Genomic DNA, 14,672 nt, shown 5'->3' on the forward strand with positions numbered 1-14,672 from the left:
GGTGTTGCTCACACACACGTGTTTTTGTTTCTCTAAATGAGAATTTGGTTCCATTTTGTCAAGAGAGAGTCCTTTCCTTCAAAAGGATGTAGACTGTTTGCTAAAACTCTCCCTGCCCCCTGGGGGTTGATGTCGTGCAAGGCGACCCCTGTTGGAAACTGGAGAAGAGGGGGATGTTTGGGAATGGTACCACTTTCAGACAAACAGAATTTTTGTTACTCTTGATGCTGTCAAACTTTAAAAAATAATCTAGAAAGTAACTGAAGAATATACAGCGGAGATCAAAGATGAATCAAAGAAACTGTAAAATCACCTGCCTGTTGTGTAAATTTGCAAATTGCCTTTGGCGTTTCAGCTCTCCAGAGCCCAGAGTATTCACCCTCTGCTCAGGCACAGAGCCTCTTGGGGGAGCCGGGGAGGAAGGCACTAGAATACAAGCCTATTTAAAAGAAAAAAGAGTTTTATTTTGAAAACACACTGTTAAAAATTGGTCATTCACATTAGCTGCGGTGTGGTCAGTTGGTTTTTGTAATTCAGGTATTTTTGCCTATGAAGAACTCACTCCATCATTTTAGGCAAAAGAAAATAAGTCCTTCTCTCTGGAAGGCTTACAGGGGCGCACCCTCCACAGAACCGGACGGAAGAGCCTCACTGCCCTTCGCTTCTCTCCCCACCAGCAGGTGGTGCGGCTTTCTCTCCAATCGTGAACACACTCTGCCTGACTCCCCGCTCAGACACTGGGTTAGCTCCCAATTCCTTGTGCTTTTGCGTCGAATGAAATTAACCGGTTGGATACTGACAGGGCACAAATCAATAGTAGAACTAGATCTTTGAAATATTCATGTGCTGGTTACTCTTGGGACCAGCATCCACGAAAAGAGCCCAGACCTCCTGCCAGCCTACTCACAGACAAGACTGCTTCAGCATCCAGATTCTTCTTCCTTCTCACGGCAGCTCTGCCCACCCATTCCTGCTCAGAAGACAACGAGCTAGGTTCAGAGACAAGGCGGCTGTGAGCCCACCTGAGCTCAGCTCCGATCAAGTATTCAGAGCCAAACACAAACTAGGGCAATGCCAGCGTGAACCAATGCTTCTTAATTAGTGGTAAAGAACCTTCCTGCCGACGCAAGAGATGCAGGTTCAATCCTGGGTTGGGAAGATCCCCTGGAGGAGGGCATGGCAACCCACTCCAGCACTCTCGCCTGGAGAATCCCATGGACAGAGGAGCCTGGTGGGCTACAGTCCATGGGGTCACAGAGTCGGATACAACTGAAGCAACTTAGCACGCACACCCTCCTAAACGTCACAAGAGGCTTACAGGAGCCCAGGTATGCGTTTAAGATGCTGGTGGCTCAGACAAGGGGGCAAAAGAGTCACTGTCCACCGTACCTGCGAGGTTCCTGAGCACTGCTTGTTTGCACGTCCTCGCTGACCCACACACCAACATCCAGCACACAGGACTTGATGCATTTGTGTGTTTCCAATGTGGGTTTGTATGTACTTTTTTCTCTTTGATATTTTCATTTTGATTTTTGGAAGAGCTAATTTTTAAGTCAGCTCTAGTGATCCTTAATTTTTTATTTTCATTTCACCTTTGTATTTATCAGTGTTTCTCACTTATTTGGAAATTATTCAGCTATTCATTTTCTACTTTCTTCGACTGAACACTGGCTTATTAAGCAATTGTGCTTCAGTGTGTATATTTAAGGCTCTGAACATCCCTTAGCCATTCTGCTGCATGGCACATCCATTGTTGTCTGAAACAAAACATTTTGTATCTCAACTTTATCTTTAAAACAAACAGAATTACTTTCGGAATAAAGATTCTATAAAGAGACCATATGCTATGGGCACAATGACTAAATTTTTAAAAATGAGGAAAGTTTGTTAAGAAACTACATTTCACCACTCTGAAATGACCATCTGCCACTGTTGACAGTTATCCTTCCTGTGTCCTTGGGCACCCACACGCACTCGCACATGTAACTTTATGTAAATGAGATCATATCACGACCACTATGACTTTTTCACAAATGTAAGTTTGATTTCCAAATCTATGGCTTTGGAGGAGGCGTAGATAGTTTCTGTTTAAAGTCATGGTCTGATCGCATCACTTCATGGCAAAAGGAGGAGGAAAAGTGGAAGCAGTGACAGATTTTATTTTCTTGGGCTCCAAAATCACTGCAGATGGTGACTACAGCCATGAAATTAAAGTACACTCGCTCCTTGGAAGCAAAGCTATGAAAAACCTAGACAGTGTATTAAAAAGCAAAGACACCACTTTGCTGACAAAGCTGCATCTAGTCAAAGCTATGGTTTTTTCCAGTAGTCATGTACGATGTAAGAGTTGGACCATAAAGAAGTCTGAGCACCAAAGAACTGATGCTTTTGAATTGTGCAGAGAAGACTCACTCTTGAGAGTCCCTTGAACAGCAAGGAGATCAAACCAGTCAATCTTAAAGGAAATCAACCTAGAATATTCATTGAAAGGACTGATGTTGAAGGTGAAGTTACACTTTGGCCACCCGATGCAAAGAGCCTACTCATTGGAAAAGACCTTGATGCTGGAAAAGATTGAAGGACAAAGGAAAAGGGGGCGGCAGAGGATGAGCTGGTTGGATGGCATCACCGACTCAATGGACATGAATCTGAGCAAACTGTGGGAGATGGGGACAGGGACAGGGGAGCCTGGCATGCTGCAGTCCATGGGGTCACAACGAGTCTAACGCGACTGAGTGAAACAACAAATCAATATCTCTTCAAGTTATTTGCCCAAACTAAGGGCACTGCCATAAGTGTGTGTTATACCCCATCAACACAGCCCGTTGCATCAGACCACGGCCGTGTTTCTCTTTCATCAGACAGTTTCAGCAGGAAGTGTGCCTGCTCGGCATCCGGGAGGTCTGTGCGTTCCTTTCTCTGTCTGGGCGGCAGTTTCCTCATCAGAAAACGAGGTCCCCCGTGCCGGGTGCCGACTCTCACCATCTGCTGATTTTCCCAGTGGACATCAAGAGGTCAGCACATTCTAGTCCTGTGGCCCATCCGTCCTCTCGCTACAGAAAATGCCGCCCCCTGTGATCACGCCTGTCTCGTGTTTCTCTAACAGTTACAGTAAGAATTGCTGCGGCACCATCATCCTTGCGGCTGCTGACAGCACAGTTCACTGTGTGAGCTCACAGTGAAAACCATCCCCTTCGGTCTGGAAGCGTGCCCTATCTGCGACTCATTCGGCAAACACACTTGTAAGGGGCTCATCATCTCCGATACGGAAGAGGCGTTCTAAGCACTATGGGAAGACAGAGAACGGACATGGCCGTCCCCTTAACAGGGCGGCCCCACAGCCGGCTGGCGGGACCAGGGCTGCTCTGCAGGAGTCACAGTAGTGCTCCCGTTTCTTTCCCAGAGTCCCAACTCGACAGCCACGTAGAGGGTCACCTTGAGCAAAGCTTCCGCATCTAGAGCCGCAGGCAGAGGACGGGGGATGGCAAAGTGTGAAAGGGAGAGCTGGAGCTGGGGGTGCAGGCAGGGGACACGCCCAGGAAGGGGTCAGGCGGGGACTGAGAGCCGGCAGGGCGGGGAGGGTGTCACCCCACAGAGACCGGGGCCGGGCGCAGCGGAAGCTCCCCTGGAGCCGGGGGGCCCCGGGTCTGGGTGCCGTGATGTCACACAAGTGAAGGGTGGCCTGGAGCGATGGGGGGGCAGGGCATCCTCAGTCAGTGAGGGGCTGGGCACACAGCGGGCCCCCAAACCCGCGGGGGATGTGGGTGAGCCCTGTGGCCCCACTGAACGCCTCTCCCTCATCGACCACATGGGACAGCGGTGTCTCGGATGGTGGTCCTGAGGAAGTGAAGACTGCGAAGAGCCTAGAGGGGAAACGGCGATGGTCACCCTAGAGAGAGGCTCACAGGGCAGGCGAGCTGCAGGTGCCTGGAGGTGGGGACAGGCGGGCAAGAAAGGGGCTGTGGCCGAGAAGGAGCTGTGGGCCAGCAGAAGCTGCTCGTGCATGTTTGAATGCCGTATAAGGGCCCAGGGATCAGCATTTCCGGAATCAGTGCATACCGTAGGTGCCAAATAAATGCAAATATGACTGAATACAGTACTCACCAAACGCACATCTGAAATCCCAGCCAACCTGCTCCGGGAGGACCGTGGCTCAGAAGGGCTCCAGCAGGCGTCCCCTGGGCCCTAAGGGTCTCCTGGCCCCCGGCTTCCTCTTGACCACACGCGCGCTTGTCAGGCTCTTGGGAGTGTCCAGTCAGACCATTTCAGGGGCTTTGTTCTTTCTTCAGAGGAGACTGATTCTTTTGCTCTGAACCTGCATCTTCCTGGAGTTCCGACACTTCAATTTCTGTGCAGGCCTCTTAGGCTCGGCGTGGTGTGGCATTAAATATGCGTGTGATCATCAGGAATTGCAATTAGCTTTGTTTTGAAAACCTCCAGCACCCCTTGGGATGGTTCGAGGCATGGCAGGGTGGAGGAATCATTTCTCAAGCGCCTCGGCTAATTCTGTGGGAAGGTGTGACAGGCATGAGAATGTAGATAGCGGCATTTCCCGGCCTGGCCTGGGAGCGCTGCTCCGAGGCTTCACGGAAACCCCCTCACATCTGGGCCAGATCCCGCGTGCGCTGGGAGCCCACGGGGGCCGGGACCGGGCAGGAACAGGCGGTGGGGGTGGGGAGACGGCGGTGGGGGTGGGGAGACGGCGGTGGGAGTGGGGAGACGGCGGTGGGAGTCAGGAGACCCTGGAACAAGGCGGGGAGGAGAGGGGACGGCAGACCTGAGACCACTCTAGCCTCGGGGCGGAAGGCAGAAGGCTCCCCTCTCTCTCCAAAGGCTCCATCACTTCTCCCTGAATTGAACGGTTTCACTGAGCACAGAAACCAGGAGGAGCAGTTCCTCTCCGCTTTAATAAATAATCCTGAGCACCTTCCACACACCAGATGCTGCCTTAGGGGCCGGGGCGGAGGGGGTGACGGGGGAAATGTGAAGATAAATAAGTCAGAATCCTCGTCCTGAAAGGGTCCTCCCCAGCGCACATGTTTAATTCAAGGCAGACAGGCTAAGTCTTAGAAGAGGAAGAAATGTTTATCCCCGGCTGGGGTCTATCAGGGAGAACAGGCGTTTCATCTGCATCTTGAAGACGAAGGAGGATCTCAGCTCTGAGAACAGCAGAGGGAGGAGAGGCTGCAGACACAGACATCAGCCAGAAAGCCCGGGGCATGGGGCAAAGGGCGGGCCCCGGGTCAGCAACAGCTGGACCGCAGAAGGAGTGCTGGGGGGGATGTGCAAGGTGGGGCCTGCCACCACCCCCCTCACACACACACACACACACACACGTGCACACATACATGCACACACACACAAATGTGCACACAGTGCACTCACCTGCCTTCACACACACGCGTTCACACATGCGTGCTCTCACACGTCTGCACTCATGCTCACACTCACGCACACGCACCCTCCTGCATGGGGGAGACCCCCATCTGGAGCCAGGAGGCTGGCAGCCCCTGGTAGCCCCTGAGAGCCAAGTCCCACAGTTCCGGGTGAGAGCAGACGCAGCCTCGGGGTAGAACCAGGAGCCGCGGAGAAGCTGAAGATGGAGACCTCAGGCCCTAAGGGGGTCTCGGAGAGCGGCGAACCCTCCACGCCAGGGGGCCTGCTTTAGTGCAGCCCTGAGGGAAGGGGACAGGAGCCTGAAATGCCCTGCACCCCAGCCTTCCTCCCTGGCCCGCCCGGCCGCCTCCCGCCTCATAGCCAAATCCAGGTCCAGAGGCCCTGGCGCTGGAGCAGGGCCCTGACTGGCAGGCACACGAGGGCACGCAGATGCGACTGAGCCCTTTGGGGCTGGCACTGCGGGGCTCCTGCTTGGGGGACCCTGAGGGCAGCCCACTTCCCGAGCCTCCCCCCCACCCCTAGGCTGGTTCCCCCCGGTCTGTGCCTGGACGGGCCCTCGGGGTCCCAGGGGCAGATGTCACTGCGTCCTGGACGCCTGCCTGGAGATGCACCACCGAGGGGACAGCACACGCGTCTCAGATGCTCCCCACCACCCGGGTGAGAAACGGGCCCAGGTTCCACACACACTCACTTCACCTGCCCACGGCCTGCACACACACACACATGCACACACTCACCTCTCCACCCGCCCACAGCCCACACACACGCACACACGTACACTCACTTCTCTACCACGCCCACAGCCCACACACACACACACACACTGCACAAACTCACCTCTCCACCCACCCACAGCCCACACACACGCACACACGCGCATACTCACTTCAGCCACCCACGGCCCGCCCACACACACACACACACACACTTCACACACTCACTTCACCCGCCCACGGCCTGCACACACACACACACACACATGCACACACTCACCTCTCCACCCGCCCACAGCCCACACACACGCACACACGCACACACTCACTTCACCCACCCACGGCCCGCACACACACACACACGCACACACTCACTTCTCCACCCGCCCACGGCCCACACACGCACACACAAACACATACTCACTTCACCCACCCACGGCACCCCCACACACACACATGTGCACACACTTCTCCACCCGCCCACGGCCCACACACACACACGTGAACACACACTTCTCCACCCACCCATGGCTCACACACACATACGCGCACACACTCACTTCTCCACCTGCACACGCACACACACACACACACACGCACACACTTACTTCTCCACCCGCCCACGGCCCACACACGCACACACACACACACACTGCTGAAATACACGTGGTTCCAACAACAAGGTCACGAGAAAGAGAGAAACATGGCAGAGGAAAGATAAGTCATCTCCTGAAGAAACACCCAAAGGCTCACCAAAATATTGCTGAACTAAGTGTAGGATATATTGAAAATACCAAATAAGGTTTAGGCCAATAATGCAGGGGTGGTTCTTGTTCAAAAATGTTATTGTAATTGACCACATTGATATATTAAAGGAGACAAAAGTATAACCATCTTAGCAAATGCACAACAAATTGTTTGGTAAAATTACAAACCCATTCGAGATTTTTAAAAATACAGTTATGAAAAAAAGAGAGCTTCCTTAGTGGGGGAAAAGCGTAGCAACTAATAACCCAGAGCAAACATCACAGTTTAGGCCGAAACTTCAAAGTCAGAAAGAGGACTTTGGTGTTTGCAAGTGTTTTTCTTACACGGAACTATCCTTGTAGAGGAGAGTCTAGCCAGATCAATAACAAAGAAATAAAAATATAATTGTAAAGAAGGAAATAAAACTGTCATTATGCACAGAGATATGGTTATGTGTGTGGTGCTAAATTGCTTCAATCACATTCAACTCTTTGCAGTCCTATGGACTGTAGCCCGCCAGGCTCCTCTGTCCATGGGATTCTCCAGGCAAAAATACTGGAGTAGGTTGCCATTTCTTTCTCTATCAGTGCATAAATCAAAATCGTTTCCAGACACCGTTTTAGAACTAGTTGAAGAGTCCAGCAAGGTTGCTGGATGCAAGATCGGTGTAGCAGTCAGTCACACAAGCAGTGACCTTGGATGCCCATCGACGGGTGAAGGGGTCAGGAGGTTGTGGGCATACACGACGGAATATTAATCGGCCACAAAAAGGAACGCATCTGAGTCAATTCTAATGAGGTGGGTGAACCTGCAGTCTATTATACAGAGTGAAGGAAGAAAGAAAGGGAAAGAGAACTATCGCATATTAACGCGCATATACAGAATCTAGAAAGACAGTCTATTATACAGAGTGAAGGAAGAAAAAAAGAGAAAGAGAAATATCGCATATTAACGCGCATTTACAGAATCTAGAAAGACAAGTACCGAAGATCCTATGTGCAGAGCAGCAAAGGAGACGCAGACGTGAAGAACGGATTTTTGGACACAGTGAGGGAAGGAGAGGGTGGAGGATTTGCAAAAACGGCAATGAAATATCACGTTACCATAGGTAAGGTAGAGAGCCAGGGGACTTTGCTGTTTGATGCAGGGAACCCAAAGCCGGTGCTCTGTGACAACCTGAAGGGCGGGAGAGGCAGGGAGACGGCGGGGAGGGACACCAGAGGGAGAAGACAGACGCGTGCCTGTGGCTGATTCGTGCTGATGTATGGCCCAAACCAGCACAATACTATAAAGTAACTATTCTACAATTAAAAATAAAACATAAATTTAAAAAAAGATAACGCAATTTTTAAAAGACACCTCTCATTTCTCGAACGCTGACTGGGACACAAACAGGGACCCAGAGGCCGCTCTGAAGAGGGTGCCCCTGGTGAATTTGCAATAACTTGAACAACAAAATGCACGACGACGACAGGATGGGTGGTAATTCTTGAAATGAATTAAAAGAATTCATTAATCTATTCTGATGCTAAAATTATGGAGGAGTGGGGAGTGAGTCTTCCAGAGAATGCTGATAACTAAGAAGAAACGGGACAGAAAACCACCGCTCGGCCTCCAGCAGGGACTTAGCGACGGCACTAAAAGCACCAGGTGCAAGAGGCGGGCATCGGGGTTTCACAAAGTCTCAAAGAACCGCTCCCCAAATTGGCTATTAGTTACCACAGTAAAAGATGCCTTTATCATGAAGAAATCTGGCAGACACCACCTTAGCCAAGCGGGCAAGCCCCCCACCCCAGGAAGGAGACAAAGTGATGCCAGGTGCCTCCCTCTGACAGGCGGGGGACGGCTCACCTGTACACTCCCCTCGTCTGCTGTTGGGCCGGCGGCTTGACTCTCAGGAATGGCTCAGAGCAGAGAGCAGTTCTTGGTCAGCTCCTAAATCAGATCAGGGGGAGAAAACGTGATGAATATTGGGACTGGACCATCGGCAACTCCTGAATGTGGATTATGTGCTGGATAATAAAGCATTAATGTTAAATTTCCCACGTGTGACCATTGCATTGTGTCTATGTTTTTGTTCTTAGCTACTGTAAGTGGCGTGAAGTGGCGTGAGGCTAGCAAAATGTACACATGTGTTTACATGGGGGAGGGAGGGAGAGAGAAGGGGAGAGACAAGGAGTGGGCATGACGAGACTGCCAGCTCCGAACCTGGAGAAGGCGTGTGAGTGCGCACAGCGCTGTTTTAGTAACTCCACTGTAGGTTTTAACTTTTCAAAAAGTAGGAAATAAAATGATGCTATTTAAGTAGCAAATGGAAGAAATGCAACAAAAATTTCAAGGCTATATAGAGTAAATTATGCAACCTCACCAAAAACCACAAAGGTCAATATAAACATAAATACATGTATGCATTGGCAAAGACTCTCTTGGCTAAACTCCAGCCACCCCTCTGACCTCTCAACTAGCCCTCAACTGCACCTGTAATAACCTGAACAAACACTCACCCAGTTTCTAACAACTCAAGGCCACACCCCAGGATGAGCCTGGACCCCTTAAAGGGCCTGAGGAAACTCGAGGAGCCAGAGGAGCTGCCTGTGCGCCAGCTGATGCTGACAAGCCCCGCGTCCGGCCTCTGCGGGAGGGCAGGGGCCCACTTCCCTGAATGCTGCATGGCAAGCCCAGGTGGGCTTCTCAAGGACTACTTCCCCGCTTCACCTGCGCCCCGACACACCTGCTCCCCAGTCCCCAGACCCTCCTTTACAGCTCCCAGCCCCCAGGGAACTCGCAGAAGTGGGGTCCTACAGTAACAACTGGATACCTAGAGAAGTCCAGCACGGTCAGCACTTGCAAATCTCAGCAACCAGTGCTCGGTGGAAAAAGGCAATGAGAGAGTCTCTCCATGAGACACTCATTCAGAATTATTCATTTCATTCGTGGATCAAATTCTACAAAACTAAACTAAGAGCTTAGAACCTGTTACCCTCCAAATCACTGCAGATGGTGACTGCAGCTATGAAATTAAAAGACGCTTACTCCTTGGAAGGAAAGTTATGACCAACCTAGACAGCATATTAAAAAGCAAAGACATTACTCTGCCAGCAAAGATCCATCTAATCAAGGCTATTGTTTTTCCAGTGGTCATGTATGGATGTGAGAGTTGGACTGTGAAGAAAGCTGAGCGCCGAAGAATTGATGCTTTTGACCTATGGTGTTGGCGAAGACTCTTGAGAGTCCCTTGGACTGCAAGGAGATCCAACCAGTCCATCCTAAAGGAGATCAGTCCTGGGTGTTCATTGGAAGGACTGATGCTGAAGCTGAAACTCCAATACTTTGGCCACTTGATGTGAAGAACTGACTCATTGGAAAAGATCCTGATGCTGGGAAAGATTGAAGGCAGGAGGAGAAGGGGATGACAGAGGATGAGATTGTTGGATGGCATCACAGACTCAATGGACATAAGTTGGGTAAACTCCAAGAGTTGGTGATGGTCAGGGAGGCCTGGCATGTGGCAGTCCATGGGGTTGCAAAGAATTGGACACAGCTGAGTGAATGAACTGAACTAAACTGAACCCGTGAAAGGATAGGCAGGAACTGCATGACACAGAACTTAGAAGGTGATTACCTGTCCTCGTGACACACAGGGGTGCAGAATGCTTAGAAAAATAAAAAACCACACACTGAGGATCCGCCAAAGCCTGAAGATTCCAAAGCAGGACCGCATCCCGTCCACACACTCCAGAAAGACTGTTCTTAGCCCTTCTGATCCCTCAACACCCCAGCGCTGGTGGGGCCGGGTCAGACCGAGAGAGGACTCGGCGGGCGGAGCCTGGCCCCAGAGCAGCAGCTCCTGATCCCAGGGCTGTGCACGTGGCCTTGTATGGAAAGAGGTCTCTCCTCCCCAGGGGGAACCTCCTCTGGGGCTGGGGGATCTGGGAAGGTTTGGGGGGAACGTGGATTAGATGCGCACGGGGTCATGGGGTCCCGGGGTGCCGGGGTTGTCGGGGGTCCACACAGGCTGGGTCCCCCCACACGGCTCCTGCCGGGCCCTCCAACTTCACCCTGCGTCTTGGCGCCCTGCCTCCCGAAGCTCCGAGAGAGAAGGAATACGTGCTTCCATCAACACGTTTCACTCACCTTAGACGTGCTTTTCACGCTTTGCCATATTCATGCATTTAATTAAGCAGGTTGATTTGACAGACGGCCGTGTCCTTTTCCTGGCTGTCTACTCCCCATGTGCGGTTTGGAAAGATGGGGACTTGTGTTTAGAGCAGATTTATAAGAATGTCAGGCCTGTGGACCCATCATAGCGGTGGTTTCTTCTTTGCTGTAGCCTGGGCTCAGAAAAATCACAAAGGAAGGGAATGTGTACTAGAATCATACAATACATTTGAAAAGAGTATTTCAAAAGCTAAATGAAGTTGTGGAATTAAAGAGGAAACTCGAGCTTGACTCATGATGAGAACAGACACACAGCCCAGCTGGGAAGGGGAGGGCCCAGGATGGGCTTGCTTGTTACGCAGCGATGTTTGTTCACGTCTTATCCCAAACGCCTGCGTCTAAGCAGTAAAGCTTCTCTCTCCTGCCCTTGGCAGAGAAGGAAAGCCCCAAGGCATTCATTGGAAAGACTAAAATAAAACAGAATCTGCATAAACAAACTCGCCTCCCACCAGCTCTGAGGCACAGCTGCTCGGTCTCCATCTTGGATCACAGGTAAGCTCGGCCCCCAGCTGGACAGGGAGGCAGGCGGGAAACACGGGCGTGCAGAGCTCAGACACCTGGCCCCAGCGGTGGAGGGTGGCCTGCAAAGGGGCCTTGAATTCCGGACAGAAAAGTGTCGATCTCAAGCCCCACTCGCTGGTTCAGAAGTTCAGTTTCTTCTGAGACCATTTTGATAGTGTCTGAAGTCCCATTCCTGTGGCCAGGACCCTCCCTGCAAAAGCCTCTCTGCATTTTTGCCCCAAGAGTGATGTTGCCCATGTGGGAGAGGCCCCAGCCTCATGCGTCCACTCTCCCTGTTTGTGGGGCGAATTGTGCCCCCAAAAGCTATGTTGAAGGCCTCCCACCAGTACCTGAGAATGCAACTTTACAAATGTACTTGGTTACAAGGAAGTCAGACTAGACCAGGGAGGATTGGAATAGAGACTTTGAAGATGCAGTCAAGTTACAATGGGGTCGGTCATTCTGGATGAAAGTGAAAGTCGCTCGGTCGTGTCCGACTCTTTGCGACCCCAAGGACTATACAGCCCATGGAATTCTCCAGGCCAGAATACTGGAGTGGGTAGCCTGTCCCTTCTCTAGGGGATCTTCCCGACCCAGGAATCGAACTGGGGTCTCCTGCATTTCAGGTGGACTCCTTACCCGCTGAGTTATCAGGGTGGGCTCTAATTCCTATATGACCGCTGGCCTCGTAAGAAGAAAAGAGACAGACACGCCGCGAGACCAGTGGCACGTCCTCGAAGCAGGAACCCCGAGCACCACAGGCGACCTCAGACGCTGAGAGAAGACACGGAGCAGTTCTGAGCAGAACTTCCAGCAGGACCAAACCCACCGAGACACCGATTTCAGACTTCTGGTCTGCAGAGCTGTGAGACCACGCACTCTGCTGTTCTGAGCCCCCGGTGTGTGCTGCGGTTACCCTGTGCTGCTAAACGAACACGATCGTGTTCACACAAAAACCTGCCCATGAACATTCACAGGAGCTTTGTTTACAATAACCAGACGTGGAGAACAACCCAGCCGTCCTTCAGAGAATGAATAGTTCAACAGACTACTGCATCCACACCATGGAATACCACTCAGTAATAAAAAGGAACGTAGCACTCGATGCAAAGAGCAAGGTGAACAAATGAATTTCCAGTGAAAAAAGCCGGTCCCAAGAAGTCTGATTCTATTTACATGGATTAGTGATGTGATAAAGTTATAAATGTTGAAGAGAGGCTGGTGGCTGGCAGAGGTGAAGGAGGAAGGGGAGCCGGAGGGAAGAGGCGTTCCCACGAAAGGCAGCAGGCACACCCTGGCGGCAACGCTCTGCCTCTCAACAGCACGCCCGTCAGTCGCCCCGCTGTGAGGCTTGTGATGTGGTCATGCAGGGTGTCACCACTGGGAAGACCATCGAAAGGGTCCCCAGGATCCCGCGGTACCGTTCGTCACTGCTACATGTGGATTTCAATGATCACATCATAAAAAGTTTATTAAAAATAAAAATTAAAAAATCGATCCACGTGTTATTGTTCAATTTGAGAAGTTGTTTAAAATACTGATTCTCCTGTATCTCCATCGCTAAGCAACCTACAATCTCATGGTTAATTATGAAGACAACTGGCAATAATATAAGACAGAAATTAAAGATCTTCCCACTTGGGTTCTGAGTTCCCCAGGACAGACCAGACCTGCGGGGACTCATCCCAGTGCCTATCTCCAGTACTGGGGGCAGGGACCCTTCTTTCCTGAGATTGGGATGATCCGATGATGCCAGGGGCTTAGAAGCCTTCGGAACCAAGTGACATTCACACTAAGCCTGTAAGAGAGTTTAGTGTTTGGCAAGCAGACAGGGGGTCGAGGAGGAGGAGCAGGTGCCCTGTGTTTATTGAGGACCAAGCTGTTCCACGGGTTATTTACATGGGTTACCCCCCGTGCTCAGTAAGGTCACAGCCACTGATGACCAAATGCTGGAGAGACCACCATGGGGAAGCTGCGTGGCTCTCCAAGAGCCATAGCTTCTCGCACTATGCCCGGACATGGGCTCTGACCTCAGGGGCCTGGATGATAGGAAGGTGCCTCTCAGCGAAGAGCTGGGGGCCAGGCCTGGGGCGAGGGGTAGGAAGGGGTAGAGGCCATGAGGCAGGAAGGAGCCTGGTGCTCAAGGGAGAGGGTGAGAGTCCAGGGGACCCAGAGACAAACAGAGCTGAGGACAAGCTTCCCCCAACCAGACCAGCCGGTCCAGGACACAAGGTTATTCTTCCAGCTAAAATGCAGAGACATTACTTTGCCAACAAAGATCTGTCTAGTCGAGGCTATGGTTTTTCCAGTGGTCATGTATGGATGTGAGAGTTGGACTGTGAAGAAAGCTAAGCACAGAAGAATTGATGCTTTTGAACTATGGTGTTGGAGAAGACTCTTGAGAGTCCCTTGGACTATGGGGAGATCCAACCAGTCCATCCTAAAGGAGATCAGTCCTGGATGTTCATTGGAAGGACTGATGTTGAAGCTGAAACTCCAATACTTTGGCCACCTGATGAGAAGAGCTGACTCACTGGAAAAGACCCTGATGCGGAGAAAGATTGAAGGCAGGAGGAGAAGGGGACGAGAGAGGATGAGATGGTTGGATGGTATCACCGACTCAATGGACATGAGTTTGGGTAAACTCCAGGAGTTGGTGATGGACAGGGAGACCCTGGCGTGCTGCAGTCCATGGGGTCGCAAAGAGTCAGAAACGGATGAGCGACTGAACTGAACTGAAAATGCAGAGAAGAACTTCATGTAAGCCCATGGTCCCCATTACAAACCTCAAGGAAATCGTGTCTTTAAAGATATTTCAAGAGGATCCACTAGAATAATCCAAATATGTAAGAGCCATACCACCAATATAATTTCTGATAAAATACCCGCTTTGTCACCTCTATAGCAACTGAGCTTCCCCTGGTGGCTCAGATGGTAAAGAATCTGCTTGCAATGTGGGAGAGGCAGGTTTGATCCCTGGGTTGGGAAGATCCCCTGGAGAAGGGCATGGCAACCCACTCTGGTATTCTTGCCTAAAGAATTCCATGGACAGAGGAGCCGAGTGGGCTACAGTCCACGGGATCGCAAAGAATTGGA

General features: G+C 51.3%; 1 long non-coding RNA gene across 2 annotated transcripts; it reads right to left on the reverse strand.

Annotated features, from left to right (window-relative positions):
* Positions 1–315: 315 nt before the first annotated feature.
* On the reverse strand, positions 316–11,171 carry LOC138988945 (uncharacterized). 2 transcript variants are annotated; one of them, XR_011465213.1, is made up of 3 exons: positions 10,992–11,171; positions 8,709–8,792; positions 316–439 (listed from the first exon to the last, which is right to left on the reverse strand). It is a non-coding gene; the product is annotated as an uncharacterized lncRNA (long non-coding RNA). The 2 variants fall into 2 exon arrangements; XR_011465214.1 differs by lacking the exon at positions 316–439 and adding an exon at positions 4,110–4,506.
* Positions 11,172–14,672: the final 3,501 nt, after the last annotated feature.

This window comes from Bos mutus, chromosome 8, assembly GCF_027580195.1.
Source record: "Bos mutus isolate GX-2022 chromosome 8, NWIPB_WYAK_1.1, whole genome shotgun sequence".
NCBI classification, from domain to species: Eukaryota; Metazoa; Chordata; class Mammalia; order Artiodactyla; family Bovidae; genus Bos; species Bos mutus.